General features: G+C 42.6%; 1 protein-coding gene across 4 annotated transcripts in view; it reads left to right on the top strand.

The window, feature by feature from the left end:
• The window catches only part of LOC140187611 (protein phosphatase 1 regulatory inhibitor subunit 16B-like), a 206,997-nt gene that overhangs the window by 20,402 nt on the left and 173,585 nt on the right, over window positions 1-13,010 (top strand). The window contains exon 1 of one of the 4 annotated variants that reach the window (XM_072243122.1): window positions 8,971-9,057. The exons of the other annotated variants lie outside the window; for them this stretch is intronic. The gene's annotated coding sequence lies outside the window, so the exon portion shown is untranslated. Of the gene's footprint in view, window positions 1-8,970; window positions 9,058-13,010 lie in introns of those variants that run through there. 4 annotated transcript variants of the gene reach the window in all.

The following is a 13,010-nucleotide window of genomic DNA, read 5'->3' as shown; positions in this document are numbered from 1 at the left end:
TCATTACGTGCCGCGTTGTATAACATTGGTGATCATGGTCACATGACCATGAACACACGACCATAATTGTTGTTGACAAATTTTTCTACATTGCCTTCTTCTGGGCAGTGTCTTTACAAGACGGGTGAGCCCAGCCATTATCAATACTCTTCAGAGATTGTCTGCCTGGCATCAGTGGTTGCATAACCAGGACTTGTGATATACATCAGCTGCTCATATGACCATCCACCACCTGCTCCCATGGCTTCATGTGATCGGGGAAGGGGGACTAAGCAGGTGCTACACCTCGCCCAAGGGTGACTTGCAGGCCAGCAGAGGGAAGGAGCGCCTTACACCTCCTTCGGTAGAGATATATCTCCACCCCACCACCACTGGGGTGGTATAATACTGTAATAATCGAGGGGCTTACTCACCCAATGGGGCCCCCTCCCTCCAGTAGCAGAAGAACCTGATACTGTTTCTGTTAAGCCTTGAAGCGTGGATCCTGAGGCTCTTGTACCTCTTTCCCCATGTGCGCTGTTGATTTTAAGACCTGCTTTACCTACTAATACGTGGGAGTTCTTGTGCGTTAGGTGCTTTGTGAACTAAGTGACTTCCATTTCTCAGGATGATTTCTGTGATGTTGCAGCTATTCTGCTCGGCCCCAGAGGTTTGTGTTGGTAATTATGCACAACGTGATCCATCATCCTTCCCACACCCCCACCTCGTGTGTTTTATTTAGTTTTCCTTGAACACATCTGTGTAATTTGCCAGAGATATTCAGTGTGTGTGTTTTCTATCTTGGGATAAGGAAGTTTCTCCTGTTTCACTTGTATTTATGGCCCCAAACTTTAGACTCACCAAAATAATTGTTATCACACAGAAACAGAAGGCTGCCAATTTCCTGATGTGATAGGTGGGGAAACAGTCACCCGAGGAATGTTATTTGGTTGTATTTATTAGTCAGCATTTCACCACAGAAAGTTGCCTCTACTTTAAGTAACCACCATTTCCAGTAATTTTGTTTTACCCTGGAATTTGACTGGGAAGTTCCTGCATTGAGTCATCACTGTCACTATCTATCTCCCTGTCACTCAGGCACAATATTCTTTATGCATTAGAGGGGAGAAGAAGATGGCGGCGCGACGCAGTGCGCGCAGCCGCTCCAAAATGATATCGTATTTGTTAAATAGGGGCCGTGCACAATCTTGATTTGATGGAGACAGACGTGAGAAACACGGAGGAACATCTCGAGAAATTTCTGAAATGCCTGCTTTGCTGCCGCTGCTGCTGTGCGATTGAGAATCTCCGGAGGGGAAGGCCCCAAATCCTCAGCTTTGCCTATTGCCTGTTGCTGGGACCGGGGTCGAAGCGCTTGGCAGAGATGGTGCTTGGTGCTCGGTGTCGGAGGCTCGAAGTTTTCGGACGGACTCAAGAGTCAGCTGTGGTCGGGTGCTTCCAGGGTGCTGCATCAGCAAGTTTGCGGCACTGGAAGCTCATGGCAGGGAGAGTTTTTCTTCCTTCTACCGTCTGCGTGAGATGATGGGACTTTCCAGAGACTTTGAGACTTTTTTTTACCGTGCCCATGGTCTGTTCTTATCAAATTACGGTATTGTTTTGCACTGTTGTAAATATATGTTATAATTATGTGGTTTTTGTCAGTTTTTTTTAGTCTTGGTTTGTCTTGTGTTTCTGTGATATCATTCTGGAGGAACATTGTATCATTTCTTAATGCATGCATCACTAAATAACAATAAAAGAAGTCTGCGTGTCCTCATAATCTCATGAAATCAGGACAAACTCATGGAAATGTAGCAATAAGTAGGCTTCTGGAGGGACTCAGTGGACCGCACAGCATCTTTTTCAGGGGGAAAGGAATTGTTGACATTTTCATTTGAAACCCTGCATCGGAACTGGTTACGGTTTTGACTCAAAACATCTACAGTTCCCTTCCCTCATCAGATGATGATGTCTGACTTGTGGAATTCCTTCAGCAGATTGATGTTCTGGATTCCAACACCTCCAGTCTCTTGTGTCTCATAGAAGTTAGAGGTGCAGAAAGGTGCCATTCAGGCCATCGATGCTGTGATCAATGGCTCCAAATTAGGAGTGCCCTATATTAATCCCATATTTACGTCTTATGTCAAAGTCAAAATTCAAAGTAGATTTATTATCAAAGTACATATATGTCACCATATACAACCCTGAGATTCATTTTCTTAGAGCTATAGAGTCTTAAGAACACTGCAGCAACACAGCACGAGGGTGGCACGGTAGTGTAGTGGTTAGCACAACACTTTTGCAGTACCAGTGACCTGGCTTCAATTCCTACGGCTGCCTGTAAGGAGTCTGTATGTTCTCTCTGTAACTGTGTGGGTTTCCCCTGGGTGCTCCACTTTCCAAAGACCTTCTGAGTACGGTAGTTGGTCACTGTAAACTCTCCTGTGATTAGGCTAGGATTAAATCGGGGGATTGCTGGGCGCTTTCAAAAGAAACAAACCCTTTGGAATATTAATCTGCCTAGTCCCATCGAACTGTATCTGAACCATAGCCCTCCATACCTCTCCCATCCACGTACCTATCCAAACTTACCAAATTCTTGTGGGCTTTCACAGTAGATACAAAGAAACACAATAGAATCAAAAACAAAACTACACAAACAAAGATGGACAAACAACCAATGTGTAAAAGATAACAAATTTTTCTTGTTTTCTCCCCCGCCCCCTCCACTCTCAATCTCCTTTCCTACTTGGCAGTGACTGGTTCCCAATCTGTCTTGCAGACCCCAGGCACCGCTCATCCATCCACTTACTTATCCAGTAGAGTAAAGACTCCAATAATTTTGCACACTTGGACTTAAGTCATGTTTCAGATTATTTGATATCACTCCTGTTAACACCCAAGCACACTTTCATTTCACCTGCTAACGTGTATACAGTAGCGTGATGAACTTTATCACTTTATAAATAAAATATAGTAACTAGGTAGCTGAGTTGCCTAAGACTTTTGCGCAGTGCTGTATTTGTCAAGTGGAGAAGAGAGTGTGATTAACAGGATGTGGGAATATTAAAGTAGTGAGGATTCCTGCTCCAGACCTACCCTACCCACATTCCTAACTTTTGGAGTCCTGAATCCATACCCTGGCTGCAAACCCAGACCGCGGCCCACAACCTGGTCCCCGACTCTGGAATTAGCTGACTTTCTTGACTGCTGAGTGAGTCAAACACTGAACTATCAGTATCAACGAATAATCGGAAACTGGACCATCTGTTTTAATATACAGTGGATCCCAGTGCATTGGGAGATACTGCGACCAATACATTTTACCCCAATTAAGTGACTGCCCCAATTAGCCAAAGTTTCATGGAAATTGTTAAAAAGGTATAAGAAAAGACAAGCTAAGTAACAAATTATGTATTTACAGTGTTGTGTAGAAGTATATATGCGTTCTAGCTATTTATTGTTTATTTAATTATTACTATTACTTTTCTTTTTGTATTTTTGTAGTTTGTTGTCTTTTGCATTTTGGCTGAATGTCCAAGTTGATACGATCTTTCATTGATTCTGTTATGGTTATTATTCGATTATGGATTTATTGAGAATGCTGCAAGAAAATGAATCTCAGGGTTGTATATGATGACATATATGTACTTTGAAAAGAAGTCCATTTAATGCAAAGTAGTCAAAATGTTGCTGTACTGAGTTAGTGATTAGGGTTGTGCAGGTTGGTTCAAGAACTGAATGGTTGAAGGGAGGTAGCTGTTCTTGAACTTGGTGGTGTAGAATTTCATGCTCCTGTGCCACCTGGCCAAAGGTAGATGTGAGAAGGTGGCATAGCACGGATGGGAGGGAACGCCTCCTGCAGATACTTTCAATCCTGGGGAGGATCTGCCATTCATACCCTGGAGCCCACTTCTGTTCATTAGAGTGGGCATGTTTCCAATATTGGGAGAGTCTGGGACCAGAGGGCACTGCCTCAGAAAACCGTGATGTCTCATTAGAACAGAGATGAGGAGGGATTCCTTCAGCAGGAGGGTGCTGAATATGGAATTCATTGCCGCAGATGACCATGGAGACCAAGTCATTGGATGTACTTAAAGCGGAGGTTTAATTAAGAGTGTCAAAGGTTACAGGGAGAAGGGAAAATGGAGTTGAAAGGGAAAATAAATTAGCCGCAATTGAATGGTGGAGCAGACTCCATGGGCTGAATGGCTTAATTCTGCTCCTCTGTCTTGTGGTCTCTGCAGCATTGCACCCCCTCCCCCCAACCGATATTCTTATTCTGGATTCTTCCTCCTCCTTTTCCAATCCTGATGAAGGATCTGGGCTCAAAATATAAACATTTATTCCCCTCCATTGATGCTGCCTGACTTGCTGAGTTCTTCCAACACTTTGTATGTGTTACTTTGAAAGCTTCATGTTGTTCAGGGCTAAACAAACGTGTCACACCTGTCTACTGTCCGTCACAGTAGCACTGCGAAGTAACACACACTAAGTGCTGGAGGAGCTCAGCAGGTCAGGCAGCATCTATAGAGAGGAATAAACAGTTGATGTTTCAGGCCCAGAATTTTCATCAGGTCCTCTCATCGCCTCCTGGCCCACAACATCATTCCTTTCCATAGATGCTGCCTTCAGACTTCCTCCAGCCTTTTGTAAGCATTACTCTAGACTTCCAGCACTTGTAGAATCTTTTGAGTTTGTGATTAAATCATTAAACAGGTTTGAATTATAATATATTAGACTGGATAGATTAGGACCTTTTTCTTCCCTAACATTTTCAGTAATTACCTCCCCCCCCACCCTTCACCATTCCCTGGTTCCATTTCCCTCTCTTACCTACCCATCTGCTTCCTCTGGTACTCTTTCCCCTTCCCTTCCTTCCATGGTCTTCTGTCCTCTCCTATCAGATTCCCCCTTCTCTAACCCTTCATCTCTTTCACCAATCAACTTCCCTGCTCTTTACTTCATCCCTCCCCCCCCCCACCTTGCACTTCTTCCTCTAATCCCCCACCTTCTTACTCTGACATCTAATCTCTTTTTTTTTAGTCCTGTTGAAGGGTCTTGGCCCAAAATGTCACCTCGACTATTTACTCTTTTCCATAGATGCTGCCTGGCCTTCCAAGTTCCTCCAGCACTTTGTGTACATTACAATAAATTGGACGAAGTGGAATGACCTTCAAAAGAAGGTTGTCATGAGGAAAGGACTCAGCCTGAAATGTTGACTGTTTAAGATGTTGCCTGACCTGCTGAGTTTCTCCAGTATTTCTAACATCTGCGGAATACCTTGTGTTTATGAGCAATAGAGGTGTGTGAACAATGGAGCTCAGTACCATTGTCCATTTAATAGCTTTCTGTTTTGCTTTTTAAACACTCTTTTGAAAGGAGCAAAACTCCTCCAGTTGTGGATTGCACTTTCAGTTTAAAAAAAACCAGAATAAACACCAGCTGTGCACAATGGCTCAATATGAAACTTTTGTGCCAAGCACCCTTTAATGTCCCAGTGTTTTACAAACCTTTTTTGCTTATCTCAGCTCACTTATTTCAAGGAAGTGCATTCTTATGATATCGTCAGACAACAAAATGTGGCCACTTTGACAAATGGTGACATTTATAGCAATCTTTCATACACGCAGACAAAGGCAGGCTGTCACCTTTACACCTACACAGCCAATTTGGCCAGAACCGTGAATAGAAGCGCAGAAGGAAAATTACTGGGCAATCTCCAAATGGCTGCTTTTCTAGACACTTAATGTCTGATCATATTCCTTCTCCCACCACCCCACCACATCAACAATTTCTGTTTGATTTCAGTGATACTTGAGTTGTATAGAACAACCTGACCTGCAGTATACGAGAGGTGATTGATAAGTTCATGGCCGAAGGTAGAAGGAGTCAATTTTAGAAAACCTAACACATTTATTTTTCAACATAGTCCCTGCCTACATTTACACACTTAGTCCAGCGGTCGTGGAGCACACAGATCTTGGACCTCCAGGAAGTGTCCACAGCAGGGGTGATTGATAAGTTCATGGCCTAAGGTAGAAGGAGATAAGTTATACGGCTCTCATTACATGCACATGCAGTTCAACGCTTTGAGTGATTATGCAGAAAGTTTGAAGTTAATAACTCATCTCCTACCTTAGGCCACAAACTTATCAATCACCCCTGATGAGTTATTAGCTCCAAACTTTCTGCATAATCACTCAAAGAGTTGAACTGCATGTGCATGTAACGAGAGCTGTATAACTCAGCTCCTTCTACCTTAGGCCATGAACCTTTCAATCACCCCTGGTATGTGTGTGAAAAGTAACGGGTGGGAGTGCAGTGGCTCAACGCTGGTCGTGTCTTGTCAAAGGCTCTAGTGAAAATCCAGCTTTGCAGAGCCCCGCAATATAGGGCCTCTTGTGATTGGCTAGGTTGTCCAACCCACCCCTGGTCTTTTGGCCTCAGTGGTGCCATAACCTCAACCCCATCCCTCAGGATCTCTAGCCTCTGTCACTTGACCACCCCCATCCCAAGTCTGATTTTCCTTCTTCAAGGAAAAAAATTAAACTGGAAATTCCGTTTATTCGTTTCTGTTGTTGCATGAAGCAAGATACTGGACAGCCACGGTTGGTAGATATGAAAAGTAGTCTTTATTTGTTAGACACACTGACAAATAAGCTGACAGCCTTTGGGGTGTGGGAGGAAGAGAGAGGGGGAGGGAGGGGGACAGAAAGAGAGAGAGAGAGAAATATATAGATCTTACTTGCCCCCCCCCCCGGAGCAACTGATCTGTTCAACTCAACATTTTATGTGGTAAAAATCAAAGAACAATTCCATATTTCCATATGAATTCAGAAGAATGAGGGGTGACCTCATTGAATCCTATGGCATGGTGAGGGGCTTGACACAGTGGCTGTGGAGAGGATGTTTCCTGTGGTGGGAGAGTCTAAGACCAGAGGACAAAGCCTCGGAATAGAGGGGAGTCCTTTTAGAATAGAGATGAAGAGAAATTTCTTTAGCCAGAGAGTAGTAAATCTGTGGAATTCATTGCCACAGGCAGGTGTGGAGGCCAGGTTTTTATGTATACTTAAGCAGAGGTTGATAGATTTTTGCTTGATCAAGGCATGAAGGGATACGGGGAGAAGACAGGAGATCTGGGCTAAGAGGAAGGTTGGATCAGCCATGATGAAATGGCAGAGCAGACTCGATGGACCAGATGGCCTAATTGTGCTCCTATATCTTATGGTCTTATTTACAGTTCATCCACAATGCTTTCTTTGAACTAAACACAAACTCCTCTGTTTTTGTGGATGTTTGCGGAGAAAAAGAATTCCAGGATATACGAGGGGTGATTGATAAGTTCGTGGCCTAAGGTGGAAGGAGTCAATTTTAGAAAACCTAACACATTTCTTTTTCAACATAGTCTCCTCCTACATTTACACAGTTAGTCCAGCGGTTGTGGAGCATACGGATCTTGGACCTCCAGAAAGTGTCCACAGCAGGGGTGTTTGATAAGTTTGTGGCCTAAGGTAGAAGGAGATGAGTTATTAACTTCAAACTTTCTGCATAATCACTCAAAGAGTTGACCAAAGACGCCTTCTACCTTAGGCCACGAACTTATCAATCACCCATCTGTGGACAATTTCTGGAGGTCCAAGATCCATATGCTCCACGACCGCTGGACTAAGTGTGTAAATATAGGAGGGGACTATGTTGAAAAAGAAATGTGCTAGGTTTTCTAAAATTGACTCCTTCTACCTTAGGCCACGAACATATCAATCACCCCTTGTATATTGTATACATTTCTCTGACGTTAAATGTGCCTGTTGAAACTTCACACCTCATGCTTCACACCACACCATAGACACCTAAGTAATGAATTTAAATCAGCATTGTCTGGCCTTCCAATTAACTCTGGTTCACTGTTTTTAGGAACCCATCGTTCAGAGCTGCATTTTAGATTTAATCCACAATTCATATTCAGATCTGAAGACTGGTGGCTGAAGTCAGTTTCTGAAATTGTATGTGCTAACCCCAAAAATGCTCTAACAATTACTGAGGCAGAGTTCAAAGTAAATTCTTTATCAAGTTACATATATGTCACCATTTGATTCCCTGAGATTCATTTTTTTTGCAGGCATTTACAGTAAATATAATTAAACACAATATAATCAATGAAAAACCCCATGCAAGATGGACAACCAATGTGCAAAAGACAACAAACTGTGCTAATACAAAGAGAAAAAAAACTCAAACTAGAAATAATAAATAAACAAGCAATAAATATCGAGAACATGAGATGAGGCCTTGAAAGTGAGTCGGTTGGGGGAACAGTTCAAAACGTTAAACTAATTCAAAGGAAGACAAGGTTATCTAACGTTGCGTTTACTTTAAGCGAAGTGTACCTGTATCCCATGATAGCATGATGACGTATGCGTTTCATGTATTTATACGTATAACCTGTAATGAATTATTTAAATTAACAAGATTACTTAAACAACGTGTATGTGTGTGTGTAAAACAACACTTTTTGTAGATGTACTCAGTGCTGGGGAGGGCGTAACCCACGATGGACTGGGCTGTATCCATTACTTTTTGCATATCGGGTCACCACAATCCAATATACAAATTCTGTTCTAATGGCTGTCTTAGTAAGATAGGTTTTGAGCTGTCATTCAGAACCAAAATCACTAAAAATAATAAAGAGCAAACTAGTTTCAGTACCAGACAGCACCTGCTGAAACCACAGATTAGAATAAAATCAGTGTTTGAAACCGGACACACATGGAATCAGCCAAATTGTGCTTTTGTTCAATGAAAACTTCTTGTGGATCATTCCTTTTTGTTGTGTCATTCGCTGACTATCCTGAAGCAAGACTCCATGATCCCAGCTTCCGTTGTTTGCTCAGAGCTTGGAGTGGAAACTCAGAGGCGGTGACGTGTAAAGAGAGGAAGTAGCTTGTCAAAGTGTGATCTCGGGTACTTCCGAACAGGAAGTGTCAAGGATAAAATGGGGCACTGACTGCTGTACTGATGTAAAGTTGCTCATTCAGGGGAAACATTGCTCTCAGTCCTTCAGCTCGACTTCTCCAGGTAAATGGTGAAAACGAATTTTGCTTGCTATTTTTCACCCTAGTTTTATTTGTACCCTTAGATTAACCCTTTCTGTGTTACCATGTGATATCTGAAGTTCAGAACAGCAGGTTTACCTGTCATCACCAGTGTCCTTTCTTTACTGTTCATTGAGTAAGGATGTGTGTTGGTGACAATGCCATTATCTTATTTGTCCTTAATTGTCATTAAATGTTAGTTGGTTAGGCCATTCCAGAGTCAATCACACTGCTGGATAAATGGGTCTGAGCAGGTAAGAATGGCAGATTCCCCCTTTTAAGGGCATGAGTTGGATTTTGTACCAATGCCCAAGAACGGATAAGTCTGCAAGAAAGTGGTGGATACAGCCCAGTCCATCTCAGGCAAAGTCCTGCCTACCATCGAAGAAGAGAGCATGCCCTGGATGGTGGGCGCCCTTTAAAATGGATGCTGCTTTCTTGTGGCAGTGCTCCTTGTGGATGTACTCAGTGGTGGGGAGGGCTTTGCCTGTGATGGTCTGGGCTGTAATAAAGGGAGATGAAAAAGAATTGTAAATAGTTTTGAGAGAGAAGATGGGTACAGTTGCCACTGTTGCGAGCTTGGTAAGAAATAAAGCAGAAAATTCTGGAAAAACCTAGCACCTGTGGAGAGAAGAACAGAATTAATGGTCCAGGGTCAGTGGTAAGATACAGTACTCAGGGTACACGTGTTTCAAAAAACGAACAAAGGGAAGTGTAGAAGTTCTTCAAAAAAAAGATTGTGTGATTTGTGTCTGTGGATGGTGGAGCAGACTCGATGGGTCGAATGGCCTGATTCTGCTTTGATGTCTTTCAGATGCATGGCACAAAAATTTATTAGTGAGAGATTGTATGGGAACTTTCAAAGGGGAACAGGATTAGTGGCAGAAGTGGAAGTAACAATTGCTGTGTTTGAGGAACTTACAGAAACCTATATGGAAATGATCAAGTGCGTGGTTTTCTTCAGTATAGCAATGTTTAGTGATTCTGTGTAAAATGTTATTTTTATTTTAAACCGTAAGCTATAGAAGCACAGTTAGGCCATGCAGCCCATCAAGTCTGCTCTAGCATTCCACCATGGCTGATTTATTTTCTGTCTCAACCTCATTCTCCTCATAACCTTTGATGCTCTTACTAATCAAGAACACATAAACCTCTGCTTTATATATACCCTATGACTTGGCCTCCACAGTTGTCTGTAGCAATGAATTCCATAGATTCATCACCCTCTGGCTAAAGAAATTCCTCCTCATCTCTGTTCTATAGGGGCTTCCTTCTTTGGATCACTCGGTTGGAAATATCCTGTCCATGTCCACTCTACCTACATCCAAGGGCACCATGGCTACCAGGCAGATATCAACAATGATTCATGACAGAGATGTTTAGGCAGGGGACCAAAGGCTTCATCCACGGGAATGGTTGGTGGAGGAATGTAGAGAGGCTAGAAGACATTGATAGTGAATGAAGGAGATGAGGGCAAGGCTGCCTATTGTGATGCTAAATCAGAGATACAATGGGCTGTAGAAAACAGACTTCTGGAAGAAGTGGACCAAGCAGTATCTGTGGAGGGAAAAGGAATTGTCAATGTTTTGGGTCAAAACCTTACCTCATTGCTGAGAGAGCAGAGGTGAGGTGTCTGGTATGGAGGGGATGGGGGAATGTAAAGACAGGTGATTGGTTTGAGGAGGGGTGAGGGATGGTAGATGGGGATGCACAGGAAGCTAAGATTAGAAGAATTATATAATTCTTACAGCAAATTGAGAGGCCATTTGGCCCATTGTACCTATGCTGGATTCGATTAAATAATCACATAGTTTCTTTGTTTTTCCCCATTGTTTTGCAAGTGATGCTTTCTGTTGTCCAGTTCTTCTGATTTTCTTCCCACCGGCCCTCACATACAGTGGTTTCCATACCATAACCATGCCTTGTATTTTAAATAAAAATCCCTACGTTCCCCTTGTAGCTTTTGCTCAAAATTTTTAAATTGTTCCCACTGGTAGATTAGAATCAGGTTTATTATCACTGACAGATGTTATGAAATTTATTGTTCTGTGGCAGCAGTACGGTGCAAGATAGGAAAAGTTTCTTTCCCTTAGCCTTCCCATTTCTGAACAGTCCATGAACTCACAAAGACTTATCATCGTCATCATTATATACTGTGTTGTATGGCGTGGGCAATCATGGTCAATGATGATTATTCTTGGCAAATCTTTCTTCTGGGCAGTGCCTTTACAAGACGGGTGACCCCAGCCATTATCAATACACTTCAGAGATTGTCTGCGTGGCGTCAGTGGTCGCATAACCAGGACTTGTGATCTGCACCAGCTGTTCTTATGGCTTCATGTGATTGGGGGTGGGGTCCAAGCAGGTGCTACACCCTGCCTAAAGGTGAGAGGTGACCTGCAGGCTAGCGGAGGGAAAGGAGTGGCTTTCACCTCCTTTGGTAGAGACATATCTCTGCCCCGCCACCGACAAGACTACTTCATCATTTTGCCTTCTATTTGCATTACTCATTTATTTTTCTATATTCCTTACAATAACTTAAAGAAATGTTTATATGTGTTGCACTATACAGCTGCAGCAAAGCAATAGTTTTAACAATATATATGTTGGATCTCTGGTTGATTTCCGATCCTTGGGCTTCTTCTGGGAGTCAGGAATGATGAGCCGTCCTAGTTCCAAGATTTCAGTTTATTTTAGAGTACAAACAAACATACAAATACTATGAAAACTACGTAAAGAGCTGAGAAACGATGCTTAGGGGTGTGAGATAAAGGAATAAAGAAGAAGCCAAGATGGCTCCTCTGGAAAAGTCTATCAATTTTATAGATAAGATGAGGGAAATTCCTTAGATAGTAATAGATTAGTTAATAGACTATATAATTAAAACAATTACATCCCATGGGTAATGTGCTAATACTTAGCCAATGAAAAATGAGGGAGGTAATAAGCTGTTAGTTTAGCTGCTATACGTCTTGCTGCAGTGGGTGTGGAAAAATACATGAGTTTGTTTAAAAAGTACAAATCTTATAAAATGTTTTATTAAAAAACAGTGGTTTCCAACATATGTCAGTGATATTAACCCTGTTTCGGATTCTGGCATTTAAAAATCCTATAAGCTACAAAAATAAATAAATAGTTCAAATGAAGAATAATGAGATGGTGTTTATGGGTTCATGGACTACTCAGAAATATGATGGTGGAGGGGAAGAAGCTGTTCCTAAAATGTTCATTGTGGATCTTAAGGCTCCTGTATCTCTTCCATGATGTTAGTAATGAGAAGAGGGCACATCCTGGATGGTGAGGATGGATGCTGCCTTCTCGAGGCACCACCTCATGGAGACGTCTTGATAGTGGGGAGAATTGTGGTTGTGATGGAGCTGGCTGAGCCTATGGGGAAACCACAGTGCAGAGGGCAGTTAAGAGACCACCACACTACTGGGTAAATGGGTTTGACCAGGTAGGGACAGAAAATTTCCCCCTCTTAAGGGCATGAGTTGGATTTTGTACCAATGCCCAAGAACAGATAAGTCTACAAGAAAGTGGTGGATACAGCCCAGTCCATCTCAGGCAAAGTCCTGCCCACTATCGAGCACATTTACATGCACTGGTGAGAAGAGAGCTTGGCCTGGTTGGTGGGCGTCCTTGATGATGGATGCTGCTTTCTTGTAGCAGCGCTCCTCGCAGTTCTGCTCAATGGTGAGAAGGGCTTTTCCTGTGATGTACTGGACTACACCCGTTATTATTTGTAGACTTTTCCATTCTTGGGCATTGCTGTTTCCATACAAAAGTTATGATTGCAACCTGTCAGGGTACTTTCCACTGCCCACCTGCAGAAGATTGTCAAAATGTAGACGTGGTGGGTCAAAGGTCCTGCTTCCATATGTGCTATGTGACCCGATGGTCCTTGAACTATCTTTTGATGGGATCACCTTCCCT

This window comes from Mobula birostris, chromosome 2 (genome assembly GCF_030028105.1).
Source record: "Mobula birostris isolate sMobBir1 chromosome 2, sMobBir1.hap1, whole genome shotgun sequence".
Classification (NCBI taxonomy): Eukaryota; Metazoa; Chordata; class Chondrichthyes; order Myliobatiformes; family Myliobatidae; genus Mobula; species Mobula birostris.
This window is presented reverse-complemented; position numbering and strand designations above follow the sequence as displayed.